This window comes from Saimiri boliviensis, chromosome 17 (genome assembly GCF_048565385.1).
Source record: "Saimiri boliviensis isolate mSaiBol1 chromosome 17, mSaiBol1.pri, whole genome shotgun sequence".
Lineage (NCBI taxonomy): Eukaryota > Metazoa > Chordata > Mammalia > Primates > Cebidae > Saimiri > Saimiri boliviensis.
The window spans coordinates 57,015,656-57,033,088 of NC_133465.1; the positions used below are offsets into that span (position 1 = coordinate 57,015,656).

General features: G+C 37.9%; 1 protein-coding gene across 4 annotated transcripts in view; it reads left to right on the top strand.

Annotated features, from left to right (window-relative positions):
• Window positions 1-17,433, top strand: part of CEP112 (centrosomal protein 112) — a 563,636-nt gene that overhangs the window by 39,454 nt on the left and 506,749 nt on the right. The window contains exon 2 of one of the 4 annotated variants that reach the window (XM_074388879.1): window positions 7,691-7,755. The exons of the other annotated variants lie outside the window; for them this stretch is intronic. The gene's annotated coding sequence lies outside the window, so the exon portion shown is untranslated. The remainder of the gene's footprint in view (window positions 1-7,690; window positions 7,756-17,433) is intronic. 4 annotated transcript variants of the gene reach the window in all.

Here is a 17,433-nt window from a genome sequence, read left to right on the forward strand (position 1 = left end):
TTGCTGCAAAGATCTCAGGAAAATACTTGCAAACTGAATTCAACAGCACATTAAAGGTTTACATGTCATGACCAAATGGGATTTATTCCTAGCATGTAAGAATGTTTCCACATATGAAAATCAGTAAATGTAATATACCACATTAACATTGACAGAATGAAGGGAAAAAACTCGCACACAATCATCTTAATTGATGCAGGGAAAGCTTTTGACAAAATTTAACTCCCTTTTTTGATAAGAAGAAACTTAAATTGGGAAGAGAAGGAAGCTATCTCAGCAAAATAAATGCCATATATGTAAAGCCTTTAGCCATATTATACTAACAGTGAAAGACTGAAAGCTTTTCCTCTAAGATCAGGAACAAAGCAAGGATGTGGTCTTTTGTCATGTGTATTCAACATAACACTGGAGGTCCCAGCCAGAGCAATTTGCAAGAAAAAGGAAAAAAGTCATCCAAAATGGAAAGGAAGAAGAAAAATTATCTGTGTTCACAGATGTAATCTTATATGTAGAAAACCCAAGGGATTTCTTGGGTTTTCTACATATAAGAACCAGTTAGAACTAAAAAACCAGTTAGAACTAATAAATGGATTTAGCTTAGTTGCAAGATACAAAATCAGTGCAAAAAATCGATTACATATTTAAATGCTAACAATGAACAATCTGAAAAGCAAATTAGGAGCATCATCTCATTTACAATAGCATTAAAAAGGATAAATTAGGAATAAGCTTAATTAAGGAGGTGAAGGACTTGTACACTGAGAACTACAAAATCTTGATGAAAGACTCTAAAAAGACACCAATAAATGTAAAGACAGCCTGCATTCATGAATTGGAAGAGTTAATATTATTAGGCTGTTAATACTACCCAAGATGATCTACAGTTGCAGTACAATCCCTATCAAAATTCCAACAGTGTATTTTTTTTTTTTTTTTTCAGAAATAGAAAAATGCATCTGATATGGTTTGGCAATGTCCCCACCCAAATCTCATATTGAATTGTGGCCCCCATAATTCCCACGTGTTGTGGGAGGGCCTCAGTGGGAGATAATTAAATCATAGGGGCTGTTTCCTCCATACTGTTCTTGTGGTAGTGAATAAGTCTCATGAGAACTGATGGTTTTATAAGGGAAAACTCATTCTCTTGATTCTCATTTTCTTTTGCCACTGCCACATAAGAAGTGCCTTTTGCCATCTGCCATGATTGTGAGGCCTCCCCAGCCACGTGGAACTGTGAGTCTATTAAACCTATTTTTCTCCCCAGTCTTGAGTATGTCTTTATCAGCAGTGTGAAAATGGTATAATATAGAATCCTAAAGTTCATATGGAATTTCTTGGGACATTGAGTAGCTAAAACAAATTAAGAAAAAAAAAAAAAAAAAAAAAAAAACAAAGTTGGAGGTCTTACACTTTCTGATTTGGAAACTTGCTGCAAAACCGCTATTGTGAAAACAGTGTGTTACTGGCTTAAAGAAAAATATATAGGCCAATGGAATACAATAGACAGCCCAGATATAAACCCTGATATATGTGGTCACATAATTTTTGATAAGGGTGCTATGACCATTCAGTGGGAAAATGACAGTCATTTTCACAAATGGTGTTGCAAAAGATGGATATCCAAATGCAATAGAATTAAGTTGGACTCCGACCTTATGTCATATATAAATTAACTAAAAATGGATCAAAGACCTAAACATAAGAGCTATAATAGGGAAACATAGGGAAGACATAGGGAAAAGCTTCATGGCGTTGGTCTTGGCAATGATTTCTTTTTTGGATAGGAGACCCAAAATACAGGCAAGTAAAGAAAAAAATAGCCGGGCGCGGTGGCTCAAGCCTGTAATCCCAGCACTTTGGGAGGCCGAGGCGGGTGGATCACGAGGTCGAGAGATCGAGACCGTCCTGGTCAACATGGTGAAACCCCGTCTCTACTAAAAATACAAAAAATTAGCTGGGCATGGCGGCACGTGCCTGTAATCCCAGCTACTCAGGAGGCTGAGGCAGGAGAATTGCCTGAACCCAGGAGGCGGAGGTTGCGGTGAGCCGAGATCGCGCCATTGCACTCCAGCCTGGGTAACAAGAGCGAAACTCCATCTCAAAAAAAAAAAAAAAAAAAAAAAAAAATAGATACATTGAACTACATCAAAATTAAAAACTTATGTACATCAAAGGATATAATCAACTGAGTGAAAAAGCTGTCCATGGAATGGAAGAATATATTTGCAAACCATATATTTGAAAAGGGGTTAATATCCAGAATATATAAAGAACTCATCTCAACAACAACCAAAAACTAGATTAAAATATGGGCAGAGGACTTGAATTGACATATCTCCAAGGATAACATAAAAATGGCCAATAAACACATGAAAAGTTGCTCAACAATCACTAACCATTAGGGAATTAAAAATCAAAGCTATGATGAGATATTACCTTATATTGGTCAGGATGATTACTATGAAAAAAAAAGTGTTGGCAAGAATGTGGAGAAATTGGAACCCTGTGCATTGTTGGTAAGAATGTCATATGGTACAGCTGCTATGGGAAATGACATGGTAGTTTCTCAAAAAATTAAAAATAGAGTTATATTATCCAACATTCCCACTCCTGGGAATTCTTTTTACATCCAAAAGAATTGAAAGGATCTTGAAGAGATACTTGTATATTCATGTTCATAGCAGCATTATTTGCAATAGTCAAGAGGTAGGAGCAAAATAAATGTCTGTCTGCAGATGAATAGATAAACAAAATGTGGTACATTTAGAATGAATAATATTCAGCCCTAAAAAGGAAGAAAATTCTGTTACATGGGACAACGTGGATAAGTCTTGAAGACATTATATGCTAAGTGAATAAATCAGTCACAAAAAGACAAATACTGTTTAAAAGTTGTCAAATTAATAGAAACAGAAAGTAGAATGGTGGTTATGGGGGCAGTGGGAAGCAGGGAATAGGGAGTTATTGTTTAATGACTGTAGAATTTCATTTTCTCAGGTTAAAATCTAGAGACAGATGGAGGAGGTCATTGCACAACAGTGTGAAAATATTGCTGAACTGTATGCTTAAATATGATTAAGATTGTACATTTTGTGTTAGATGTATTTTACCACAATAAAACAAGAAAGAGAAGATATAATAATATTGTGAAAGAAAGAAGGAACTTGACACAGATCTTACAGATGTTAAGATAACAAAATATTATAAACCACTTCATACCAGTGACATTGTTGATGAAATAGACACATTGCTTGAAAGACACAAAAACTACTGACTCAAGAAATGGGAAATCTCAATAGCCCTATATATACCAAAGAAACTGAATTTGTAATTAACCATCTCACACATCTCCAAGCTCAGATGGTATCACTAGTGAAATCTTTAAGGCTCTTATGGAAGAAATTTTATTAGTCTTCCCTGAGTTTTTTCCTACATGAAATAGAGAAAGAGGGAATGCTTCCCAAGTCAGTTTGTTAGGTCAGTATTACTCTGCTTCCAAAACAAGACAAAGACCTTACAAGAACAGAAACCTACCTAGCAACATTCCCTTATTGACATAGATTTAAAATTCTTAATCACCAAATTAGATCTATTAATATATGAAAATGATATTTTATTTTGAATAAGTGAGGTTTAATCCCTGAATTTGAGATTAACATTTGAAAATTTATGTATTTCATAATGAATAGTTTAAGAAGTATAATGTGATCATCTCACTGTACACAGAAAAAGCATATGACAAGACTCAACACTCACCCATGATAAAAACTCTCAGCAAATTAGGAATAGAAGGGAACTCCCTCAGCCTGATTTTGTTATCCATGAGAAATCAAAGCAATTATAGAAAAGAAAAGAAAGGAGACTTCACCTTCCTGATTTTTAGGCTTAAAATCAAGTTGCAATAATGTCAGTTGTATTGGTGAAAGGCTAGATAGATTTGTAGAATAGAATAGAAATTCTAGAAGTGAGCCCCCATATATATGGTCATTTGATTTTCCAGAAAGATGATAGCGGAATTGAGGGAAGGAAGGCCTTTTTTTAAAAATCAAATTATGCTGTAATAACTGAATATCCACATGGGAAAAACTGAATTGCTTATAGGCCTAAATCAAAATGCCAAAAGTATGTTTCTAGAAGAAAACAGAAAATCTCCGTGACCTTGGAGTAGGCAAAATTTCTAAAATAAGATACAAAAAACACAAAACAATGAAGGAAGAATCTACAAATTGAACTATCAAAACTTTTTTTTTTGAAGGCACTCTTTGGAAAATTACCTGGCAAGGTACAGAATGGGAGAAAAATTTTCATCACATATATCTGACAAAGGACTTGTGCCAAGAATATGTAAAGGATTCTTACAACTTAAGGGAGAACACAATCCAATTAATGTGCAAAAGAGTTTACAGACACTTCACAAGAGCAAATATGTAAATGGCTAATATACATATAGGAAAAGATGGCCAACATCATTCTTTATCAGGGAAATGCAAATTATAAAGCACAATGTGATACCACTGCATACCCATTAGAATGGCTAAAATTATAAGTCCTGAGAAGACCAAGTATGGTGGTGGTCTTTCAGTTTCTGAAAGTCTCATATACTGTTGATGGGAGTGTAATATTGTACAACCACTCTGAAAAACAGTTTGGCGATTTCTTATAAATTTTAAGATAACTTACCATATGGTCCAGTAGTTCTATTTCTAGACACTTGGTCAAGAGAAATGGAAACATATGTCCCTATAAATACTTGAATGTTCATAGAACTTTATTCATAATAGCTCAAATGTGTAAACAATCTAAATGTCCATCAACACATCATTATAGTTTATGGATATATGGAATACTACAAAACAATAGATAAGAAACTTTTTTTTTTGAGATGGAGTCTTTCTCTGTTGCCCACACTGGAGTGCAGTGGTACGATCTCAGCTCACTGCATCCTCTGTCTCCTGGGTTCAAGTGATTCTCCTGCCTCAGCCTCCTGAGTAGCTGAGACTACAGATGTCCAGCACCACTCCCGGCTGAATTTTGTATTTTAGGAGAGATGGGGTTTCACCATGTTGGCCAGGCTGGTCTCAAACTCTTGACCTCAGGTGATCCTCCTGCCTCAGGCTCCCAAAATGCTGGAATTACAGGCATGAGCCATCATCAGCCAATAATGAACTTTTGATATGTGCAACAACATAGATACATCTCAAAAATGTTATTGGTCAGACCAAGCCAGACATTAACATGTACATACTGTTTAATTTCATACATATAGACTCTAGAAAAATACTGGTCATCTGGAATTGGAGGAAGAGGTAAGTTGACTCTTACATCTCAGGCTCAAAGAATTTTTGGATGTGATGGAAATAATATGTATAGTTAGTGTATACTTTTGTCAAAACTCATAAAGTTCTGCATTTTACAAGGATATCGTTTTACTGTACACAAGTTATACCTCAATAAACAATACAAATCAGGTCCAGGTGTGGCTGTCTTCCAGGGTGTGGCTTCTTTCAGCCTGAACCTGTGAGCTAAAGAAAAACATTATCCTTCCCCACACACTCACCTACACAGCCAACAATGGTGAGAAAGGGATCAGAGAGCATTCCCATTCAAAGAGCATAGAAAATGGGAGGCAGATTGCAATGATAATTTATAGCATTTCTAAAATCTAGCCAGGCATTCGTTGCCCGTTTCATGAGAGGGCTTTGTGCTGCCTCCTGGGAGTGGTTCTTCGTGGCTCTTTGCTCTGTCCTTCAGGATCTTGGCTTTTCCCTCTGAGCTGTCTTTCTGGTACTGTACAAAATAATCTGCTTTAAACTGAATAGTTTTCTCAGCCTGGTTTCTGTTTGTATGAATTTGGGAAACCAAAATTGAACTCTTTAAAGTGAAGCTATTATAATTCCTTTAAAAACTGCAAAGAAAACTTTGCGGCTTTCTGTGTATCAAATTATAATCCATTCCATTAGACAAACACAATATTCACAAATTTCTCTGAGACAGGCTTTCTCTGTTTTGGTTCAAGAATCAGGATGCTGTCGTACAACACCCTTATGATCTGTCAGAGGGCTTCTAAGAGGTACAACATGCAAATGTTTAGAAGCCTTCTTGTTTTGCCTTTTTCAGGCATTGCCGCAGATCTTTTGAGGTCTTAATCAAGTGTTTAAAGATGTGTCCTTGAAATTTCAATCCTGAGTCCATATTTTACTGGCAAAACGTTGGATTTGATCTTTGCCCTCAGATTGTTTCTTCCTTCAGAGCCTTTTGCTAGTGGAAGAAGCTGAGAATTAAAAATAATTTGCTTTTTCCATCTTGTATTTCCTACGCTGGATATACGAGTATATCTTCTGGACCCTGCTTGAAATCTGAGCCTCACCTTCTCTATTTCATTTCTCTTGATTTCTACCATTTCATGCGTAGCTAAAATAATCCATTTGGCATTTTCAGTATTTTACCTGGAATTCTCTTTAACCAAATTTTATTTAAATGCATTAAGTATATTTTCTATTTTCTACATTACCTCAGGTGACACAGTGTTGCCAATTTTGCATCTCTACCTCTACGTAATATGGATTGCCTTTTTCTCTAGATTCAAATGACATTTCCTCCTGTCCTTCCAGCTTTCAGAGTCCTAACTTTCCTTTCAACTTCTGCCAACTGCCTATTCTTAAAGCTGATGCTATATATTTTAGGTCTTTGTTATTTGGCCCAACCGGTTCACTTCTAGGAATGAGTTTAGGTTTTATTTATTTATTACTGTGTAACAAACCATCTTAGTAACTAAAAAGACACTGGTTTTATTATTATTATGAGTCTATTGGTTGACTGGACTCAACTGGGCAGTTCTTTTCATTTTGGTTTGGGCTGTGCTCATTCAGGACTTGACTGGGGTGTCACATTGAAGGCAGTTCACTCAAACATTGAGCACCTTTTTGGTGGGGATGGCTGGCAGACTAAGCTTAGCTATGAAGTCTGGAATTCTCTTTTTTTGTCCATGTAATTTCAGAGTCTTCCTTCTCCTCTCCATATGGCCTTTCCACATGGCCTCTGTATATGGTTTCTTCTCTACAGACAACAGGGTAGCTAGCCTTTTTTTTTAATTTTGGAGACAGAGTCTCATTCTGTAGCCCAGGCTGGAGGGCAGTGGCGCCATCTCTGCTCACTGAAATCTTTGCCTCCTAGGTTCAAGCGATTCTCCTTTCCCTGCCTCCAGAGTAGCTGGGATTATAGGTGCACACCACCACACCCAGCTACTTTTTAAAATTTTTAGTAGAGAAGGGGTTTCACCATGTTGGCCAGACTGGTCTTGAACTCCTGAGCTCAAGTGATCCCCCTGCCTTGGCCTCCCAAAGTGATGGGTTTACATGCATGAGCCACCGCTCCTGGCCCAGACTTCTTATATGGTTGCCGAGGGCTTCCAAATATCTCAAAGAAAGCTTCCAGGCCATTTTAAGGCATGGAGCTGCAACTGGAAGAGTGTCAGTCTGCTGCTTTTTATTGAGAAAGTGAGTGATAGGTCTAGTGTAGAAGGCGACTATACAAGGCCATGGAGACTGCGAGGTTCACTGGGGCCTATCTTTGGAGATTATCTAATGGCCCTAATAGGTAACAGGGATATTACAAATTAGTTATCAAGCCACCATAAACTTGGGTTGGGCCATGGTTTTGAGGTCATGTCTGTGTCCTTTGCCTTTACTAGGTGTGATAGCCATAGCTCTCAGAAGTGATCACCAGCACCTATGATCAGCTTCCTTTCAAGAGCAGGTAACTCTCCATTCCAGCCTCTGGTTTCTGGGTGAGTTAGACTGTATTCTTCTACCTTAGGTGGAGAACTTTGATTCTGTCTTACTTCTCAGTAGTCATACTTCCTGCTGCCTCTAGTTGTTCTGGAACCAGACCCTGGCAGACCCTCAGTTTACATCCTTTTCATTGCATTGAATTTTTGTCCTTGCTAAAAATGGTGTCCTAAGTTCGTTCTTTTTTTTTTTTTTTTTTTTTTTTAGATGGAGTTTTGCTCTTGTTACCCAGGCAGGAGTGCAGTGGTGTGATCTTGGCTTACTAAAGCCTCCACCTCCTGGGTTCAAGTGATTCTCCTGCCTCAGCCTTGCAAGTAGCTGGGATTACAGGTGTGCGCCACCACACCTGGCTAATTTTTTTTTTTTTTGTATTTTTAGTAGAGTCGTGGTTTCACTGTGTTGGCCAGGCTGGTCTTGAACTCCTGACCTCAAGTGATCTGCCTGCCTCAGCTTCCCAAAGTGCTGGGATTACAGGCATGAGCCACTGGGCCTGGCCCTAAGTTAATTCTTTAAGGCTCTTCTTGATACAATCTTGATGGGCATTGTCAGTACAATTTCTTTATTGCTTCTCCAGTTTCTATTTGTTTTCTCTTGGAATTCGTATTATCTCTGTGTTGGAGATTTTGAATCTGTATTCTTTATCACTTACACGTTCATTTGTTATAGCCATCTTTTAATTTTTTCCTTTGTTTTCTCAGATAATTTTTTGAACTGGTTTTCTAATTCAGCAATTTGATTTTCTGTAATATTTAATCTGTTTTCTGTTTCCATTGTGATTTTCATATTTAGTAATCATATTTTTCATTTGTAAGCACATTTTTATGATCACAGACTGTTCATCCCCTTTTCACATATGAAATGTCTACTTGAATCACATTGAGAAGACAAATTAAATAAATGTTTTAGAAGTTTCCCTTAAATTTTTTTTTATTTTATTTGTTGTGGTAAAAATACACAACATGAGATCTACTTAAGATTTTAAGTGTATAGCACAGTATTGCAACTGTAATAACAGTGTTGTACAGCAGGTCTCTAGAACATTTTCATCTTTTCTTTTTAACTAAAATTTTATATGCATTGAACAGCAACTCCCCATTTTCCCCTTCCGTAAGTCCCTGACAGCTACCATTCTATTCTCCTCTTCTGTGAGTTTGACTACTATATAATATTTATCCTGTTGGGATTGGCTATTTAACCAGCAAAGGTCCTCCAGGTTCATCTATCTTGTCACATATGATAACATTTCCTTTTATTAATGTTGAATAATATTCTATTGTAAGTATATACCGTATTTTGTTTATCCATTCATTTGTAGATGAACATACAGGTTGTTTCCACATCTTGACTATTGTGGATCACGCTGCAGTGAACAAAGGAGTACAGATAGCTTTTTGAGACTTTGATTTCATTTTCTTTAGCTTTATATCCAGAAGAGGGATTTGCTAGATCATCAGATAGTTCTATTTTTGTTTTTTTGAGGAACTACTATACTGTTTTCCATAATGGCTATATCAGTTTATGCTCCTACCAACAGTGGACAAAGAGTCCTTTTCTCCAAATCCTGGGCAACACTTGATATCTTTTGTCTTTTTGATAACAGTCATTTTAGCAGGTGTGAGGTGATATCTTATGTGGTTTTGATTTGCATTTTGCTGATATTCATGATGGTGAGCATTTTATATAATTGCATATCCACTTTGGAGAAATGTGTATTCATGTCCTTTGCCTATTTTTAAATTGGGTTATTTTTGGGCAATTGAATTGAGTTCTTTATATAGATTGGATATTAACCTATTATCAGATATGTGGCTTGCAGATATTTTATCTGATTCTGTAGCTTTTCTCTTCATTCTGTTGATTGATTGCTATGCAGGAGATTTTTAGGCTGATATAATCCCATTTGTCTATTTTTGCTTTAGTGGCCTGTGTTTTGGGGTCATATCTAAAATTATTGCCTAGACCAATGTCAAAAAGCTTTCCCCCATGTTTTCTTTTAGTCGTTTACAGTTTCAGATATTAGGTTTAAGTTTTTAATCCATTTCTCATTGATTTTTGTGTATAGTGCAAGATAAGGGCCAAATTTTCTTTTTCTACATGTGGACTTCCTGTTATCCTAACACCATTTATTGAAGTGATTATCCATCATTGTGTGTTCTTGCCACCTTTGGCAAAGATCAGTTGACTGTAAATTCATGGGTTTATTTCTGGGCTCTTTATTTTGTTCCATTGGTCCATATGTCTGTCTTTATGCCAGTATCATACTGTTTCAATTACTATAGATTTTTAATATATTTTGAAATCAGGAAGTATCATTTCTCCAGCTTTGATTCTTCTTGTTCAATATTGTTTTGGCTAGTTGGGGTCTTTTGTGATTCCATATGAATTTCAGGATTTTTTTTTCTATTGCTGTGAAAAAAACCATTGGAGTTTTGACGGGAATTGCATTGAATTTGTAGATCGCTTTGGGTAGTATGGACATTTTAACATAATTAATTCTTCCAATCCATGAGCACAGGATATCTTTTCATTTATCTTTGTCTTCAGTGTCTTTCACTGATGTTTTATAGTTTTCAGTGTATAGATCTTTTACACCTTTGGTTAAATTTATTCCTAAGTATTTTATTTGATTTTTGTTGCTATTGTAAATAGGATTGCTCTCTTGATATATTTTTTTTTTTTGGATGATTAATTGTTACTGTATAGAAGTGCTACTGATTTTTGTATGTTGGTTTTATATCCTGAAATGTTAGTGAATTCATTTATTAGTTTAGTTTTTTAATGCAGTCTTTAGGGTTTTCTGCATATAAGATCATGTCATTTGCAAATAGAAACTATATTCCTTTTTACTTTCTGATTTGTATGCCTTTTATTTCTTTTTCTTGCCTAACTACTTGGCTAGAACTTGGGTACTGTGTTGAATAGGTGGTGAGAGTGAACCTCTTGCCTTGTTGTTGATCTTAGAGGAAAAGCTTTTTAGCTTTTCACTGTTTGAGTATCGTGACAATGGGCTTTGTCATATATGCATTTTATTATTTTGATGTACCTTCCTTCTATACTTAATTTATTGAGTTTTTATCATGAAAGAGTGTCGAATTTCATCATGCTCTTTCTGCATTGATCCAAATGATCATGTAATCTCTATTCTTCATTCTGTTAATGTGGGGGATCACATTTATTGTTGCACATATATTTTACCATCCTGGCTTCTTAGGGATATGGGGTATAGTTCTTTTAATGTACCATGGAATTCAGTTTGCTCGTATTTTGTTGAGGATTTTTGCATCTATGTTCTTCAGGTACATTGGTAATTTTCCTTTATTACAGTGTCCTTGTCTGGTTTTGGTATCAGAATAATGTTTGCTTTGTAAAGTGAATTTGGGAGTGTTCCCTATTCTTCAGTGTTTTGAATGAGTTTGAGGAGGATTGGCATTACTTCTTTTTTTTTGAGATGGAGTCTTGCTCTGTTGCCCAGGCTGGAGTGCAGTGGCATGATCTCAGCTTACTGCAACCTCTGCCTCCTGGGTTTAAACAGTTTTCTGCCTCAGCCTCCTGAGTAGCTGGGATTACAGGTGCATGCCACCACACCCAGCTAGTTTTTGTATTTTTAGTAGGGATGGGGTTCTGCCATCTTGGCCAGCCTCTTCTTGAACTCCTGACTTTGTGATCCACCTGCCTTAGCCTCCCAAAGTGCTGGGATTACAGGTGTGGGCCACCGCACCTGGCCAAGGAGGATTGGCATTACTTCCTTTTTTTTTTTTTTAAATTGTATTCGGGCTCTGGTGTTCATGTGCATATCCTGCATCCTGCAGGATTTTTGCATAGGTACATACATGCCATGGTGGTTTGCTGTCTCCATCCCCGCCCCTGCACCCGGCCCTGTCACCTACATCAGGCATTTCTTCTGATGTTATCCCTCCCCATCCTCCCTGCCCGCCTGCTGCTGTCCCCCTCCAATCCCCTCACCTCCACCACCACACCTAACCCTGTGAGTGTTGTTCCCTTCAAAAACATGTGGTGTTTGTTTTTTTGTTCTTGTGTCAGTTTGCTGAGATTGATGGTTTCTAGTTTCGTCCATGTTTCTACAAAGGACACGAACTCATAGTTTTTTATGGCTAAATAGTATTCCATGGTGTATATGTGCCACATTTTTTTTTGTCCAGTCTATTATTGATGGGCATTTGGGTTGGTTCCAGGTCTTTGCTATCATAAACAGTGCCACAATGAACATAGGTACGCCCACCAACAGTGTAAAGATGTTCCTTTTTTTCCACATCCTCTCCAGCATCTGTTGTCTCCAGATTTTTTAATGATTGCCATTCTAACTGGCATCAGATGGTATCTTCATATGGTTTTGGTTTGCATTTCTCTAATGACCAGTGATGATGAGCATTTTTTCATATGTTTGTTGGCCTCGTATTTGTCTTCTTTTGAAAAGTGACTGTTCATATCCTTTGCCCACTTTTGAATGGGTTTGTTTGTTTTTTTTCCTTGTAAATCTGCTTTAGTTCTTTGTAGATTCTGGATATTAGCCCTTTGTCAGATGGGTAGATTATGAATTTTTTTCCCCATTCTGTTGGTTGCTGGTTTACTCTAATGATTGTTTCTTTTGCTCTTCAGAAACTCTTAAGTTTAATTAGGTCTCATTTGTCTATTTTGGCTTTTGTTGCCTTTGCTTTTGGTGTTTTAGTCATGAAGTCCTTGCCTGTGCGTATGTCCTGAATGGTTTTGCTTAGATTTTCTTCTAGGGTTTTTATGGTGTTAGTTCTTATGTTTAAATCATTAATCCATCTGGAGTTAATTTTTGTATACAGTATAAGGAAGGGGTCCAGTTTTAGCTTCCTGCATATGGCTAGCCAGTTTTCCCAACACCATTTATTAAACAGGAAATCCTTTCCCCATTGCTTGTTTTTGTCCAGTTTGTTAAAGATCAGATGGTTGTAGATGTGCGATGTCACTTCTGAGGCCTCTGTTCTGTTCCATTGGTCTATATCTCTGTTTTGGTACCAGTATTATGTTGTTTTGATTACTGTAGCCTTGTAGTACAGTTTGAAGTCAGGCAGTGTGATGCCTCCAGCTTTGTTCTTTTTGCTTAGGATTGTTTTGGCTATGCGGGCTCTCTTTTGGTTCCATATGAAGTTTAAAGTGGTTTTTTTCCAGTTCTATGAAGAAGATCAATGGTAGCTTGCTGGGGATAGCATTGAGTCTATAAATCATTTTGGGCAGTATGGCCGTTTTCATGATATTGATTCTTCCTAACCATGAGCATGGAATGTTTTTCAAACATTGTGTCCTCTCTTATTTCCTTGATCAGTGGTTTGCAGTTCTCCTTGAAGAGATCTTTTACCTCCTTTGTTAGTTGTATTTCTAGGTATTTTATTCTCTTTGTAGCAACTGTAAATGGGAGTTCACTCATAATTTGGCTCTCTGTCTGTTATTGGTATATAGGAATGCTTGTGATTTCTGCACATTGATTTTGTATCCTGAGACTTTGCCAAAGTAGCATATCAGCTTAAGGAGGTTTTGGGCTGAGATGATGGGGTCTTCTAAATATACGATCAGGTCATCTGCAAATAGGGACAATTTGACTTCTTCTTTTCCTAATTGAATGCCCTTTCTATTTTTTGCCTAATTGCTCTGGCTAGAACTTCCAATACTATATTGAATAGTAGTGGTGAGAGACAGCATCCTTGTCTAGTGCCAGTTTTTAAAGGGAATGCTTCTAATTTTTGCCAATTCAGTATGATATTGGCTGTGGGTTTGTCATACGTAGCTTTTATTGTTTTGAGATATGTTCCATTGATACCTAGTTTATTGAGAAGTTTTAGCATAAAGGGCTGTTGAATTTTGTTAAAGGCCTTCTCTGCATCTATTGAGATAATCATGTGGATTTTGTCTTTGGTTCTGTTTATATGGTGAATTACATTTATAGATTTTCATATGTTGAGCCAGCCTTGCATCCCTGGGATGAAGCCTACTTGATTGTGGTGGATAAGCTTTTCGATGTGCTGTTAGAGTCTGTTTGTCAGCATTTTATTGAAGGTTTTTGCATCAATGTTAATCATGGATATTGGCCTGTAGTTTTCTTTTTTAGTTGTGTCTCTGCCAGATTTTGGTATCAGGATGATGTTGGTCTCATAGAAAGAGTTAGGGAGGATTCCCTCTTTTTGTATTGTTTGAATAGTTTCAACAGGAATGGTACCAGCTCCTTTTTGTATGTCTGGTAGAATTCAGCTGTGAACCCGTCTGGAACTGGACTTTTTTTGGTCGCTAGGCTATTAATTGCCGCTTTGACTTCAGACCTTGTTATTGATCTATTCAGGTTTTCAGCTTCTTCTTGGCTTAGTCTTGGGAATGTGCAAGTGTCCAGGAATTTATCCATTTCTTCCAGATTTACTGGTTTATGTGCATAGACTTGTTTGTAGTAATCTTTGATGGTAGTTTGTATTTTTGAGGAATTGGTGGTGATCTCCCTTTTATTTTTTTTTATTGCATCTATTTGATTCTTCTCTCTTTTCTTTCTTATTAGTCTAGCTAGTGGTCTGTCTATTTTGTGGATCTTTTCAAAAAACCAACTCCTGGATTTATTGATTTTTTGAAGTTTTTTGTGTGTCTCTATCTCTTTCAGTTCTGCTCTGATCTTAGTTATTTCTTGTCTTCTGCTTGCTTTTGAGGTTTTTTTGATCTTGCTCCTCTAGCTCTTTCAATTTTGATGATAGGGTATCAATTTTAGATCTTTCCTTGTTTCTCATGTGGGCACTTACTGCTATAAATTTCCCTCTAGACACTGCTTTAAATGTGTCCCATAAGATCTGGTACATGTGTCTTCATTCTCGTTGGTTTCAAAGAATATTTTTATTTCTGCCTTCATTTCATTGTTTATCCATTCATCATTCAGGAGCAAGTTGTTCAGTTTCCATGTGATTGTGTGGTTTTGAGTGCTTTTCTTAATCCTGAGTTCTAATTTGATTGCGCTGTGGTCTGAGAGACTGTTTGTTATGATTTCCATTCTTTTGCATTTGCTGAGGAGTGATTTACTTCCAAGTATGTGGTCAATTTTGGAGTAAGTTCAGTGTGGTGCTGAGAAGAATATGTAGTCTGTGAATTTGGGGTGGTGTCCTGTAAATGTCTATTAGGTCTGCTTGGTCCAAATCTGTGTTCAAGTCCTGGATATCCTTGTTGACTTTCTGTCTCGTTGATCTGTCCAGTATTTTCAGTGGAGTGTTAAAGTCTCCCACTATTATTGTGCAGGAGTCTAAGTCTCTTTGTAGGTCTTTAAGAACTTGCTTTATGTATTTGGGTGCTCATGTATTGGGTGCATAAATATTTAGGATAGTTAGCTCTTCTTGTTGCATTGATCCTTTGACCATTATATAATGCCCTTCTTTGTCTCTTTTGATCTTTGTTGGTTTAAAGTCTGTTTTATCAGAGACTAGGATTGCTACCCCTGCTTTTTTTTTTTTTTTTTCCTCTCCTTTGCTTGGTAAATCTTCTTCCATCTCTTTATTTTGAGTCTATCTGTCTTTGCATGTGAGATGGGTCTCCTGAATATAGCACACCAGTGGGTCTTGACTTTTTATGCAGTTTGCCAGTCTGTGTCTTTTGATTGGGGCATTTAAGCCATTTATATTCAATGTTAATATCATTTTGTTTGAATTTGATCCTGCCATTTTGTTACTGGCTGGTTGTTTTGCCCATTAATTGATGTGGCTCCTTCACTATGTTGTTATTCTTTACCACTTGGTACATTTTTGTAGTGGCTGGTACTGGTTGTTCCTTTCCCTGTTTAGTACTTCCTTCAGTAGCTCCTGTAAGGCAGGTCTTGTAGTGACGAAATCTCTCAGCAATTTCTTGTCCTTAAAGGCGTTTATTTCTCCTTCATTTATGAAGCTTAGTTTGGCTGGATATGAAATTCTGGGTTGAACATTCTTTTCTTTAAGGATGTTGAATATTGGCCCCCACTCCCTTCTATCTTGCAGGGTTTCTGCCAAGAGAGCCACTGTGAGTCTGATGATCTTTTCTTTGTGGGTTACTCGACCTTTCTTTCTGGCTGCCTTTAGGATTTTTTCCTTCATTTCAAACCTGGTGAATCTGACAACTATGTGCCTTGGGGTTGTTTTGAGGAAGATCTTTGTGGTGGTGTTCACTGTATTTCCTGGATTTGAATGTTGGCCTGCCTTGTTAGGTTGGGAACGTTCTCTTAGACGGTTTTTTGAAGAGTGTTTTCCAACTTGGATTCATTCTCCCTGTCACATTCAGGTACGCTGATCAAGCGTAGATTAGGTTTTTACACATAATCCCATAGTTCTTGGAGGCTTTGTTCATTTTTTTTTCACCCTTTTTCCTCTAATCTTGCCTTCTCATTTTATTTCATTGATCTGATCGATCTCTGATATCCTTTCTTCTGCTTGATTGATTCAGCTGTGAAACTTGTGTATGCCCCGAGAAGTTCTCATGCTGTGTTTTTCAACTCCATCAAGTTGTTTATTTTCTTCTCTAAGCTGGTTATTCTAGTTAGCATTTCGTCCAACCTTTTTTCAAGGTTCTTAGTTTCTTTGCATTGGGTTAGAACATGGTCTTTTAACTCAGAGAAGTTTATTACCCACCTTCTGAAGCCTGCTTCTTTCAATTCGTCAGATTCTTTTTCCGTATTTTTTTTTTCTTGATGGTGAGGCGTTGTGATCCCTGGGAGGCAAAGAGGTGCTCTGTTCTTTGACGATTTCATCCTTTTTGCGCTGTTTTTTTAGCCCATCTTCGTGAATTTATCTCCCTTTAATCTTTGAAGTTGGTGATTTCAGGAGTCTTTGAGTGACGTTTTTTTTCTGTTGAGGTTGGAGCTGTATCTTTTTTGGTCTGTAGAGGGCGCTGCTGGGCTCTCTCTTGGGTTCAGTCCGGTTGTTGGGTGGGTGGTCCTTCCCTGGAGTTTGTTTGAGATTGGCCCCGCCTTCCCAATGGCGTCTCTCCTTCCCCAGCTGGATTTCCTGGTTAGGGTCAAGCTGGTGTATTTGCTGCCAAGCTCTCTCGCGAGGGCTTCAGTCTCAATTCTGTGGAGGTGGGGCCTACCAGGCCTTATGATCTGTTTTCCTGCTTTCAACTCTGCTTCCCTCTGTGGGACCGTCCTTCCCGCTAGTGTTAGTCCAAATCCCGCCCAGGTCCCTGCGACAACTTGCTGTGTCCGGCAGTAGCCAGTAGCCGTTGCTCAGATTTGCATCGACTGCCCCAGCACCCCACCTGTCGGTCCACAGGGCTCTCCTGGACTGTGGGTTGCAGGAGTGATGAGGTAAGCACAGGATCCAAAACGGAGCACCGAGGAGTTAAGTCATCTGACCCTCCGAGCCGGCTGCACGTTTCAGGTGGGGAACGTGCTCCCCCCACAACTTGATTTGCACCCCTGGGTGGCTTTCGCCCTGTGGTTCCTTCCCTGGGTCTAATTTCAGTGCCCTATCAATTCCACGGAAATGAACCCGGCACCTCCTTTGGAGTGATGAAGTCCTCTAGCTCTCTGCGTCTCATTCGCTGGGAGCAGCATTCTGGTGCTGGCTTCACTTGGCGCCCCCCAGCAGTACTTCTTAAATGTCTGGTAGAATTCACCAGCGAAGTGATCTGGTTCTGGGCTTACTTGGCTGAGAAATTTTTAATTACTGATTCG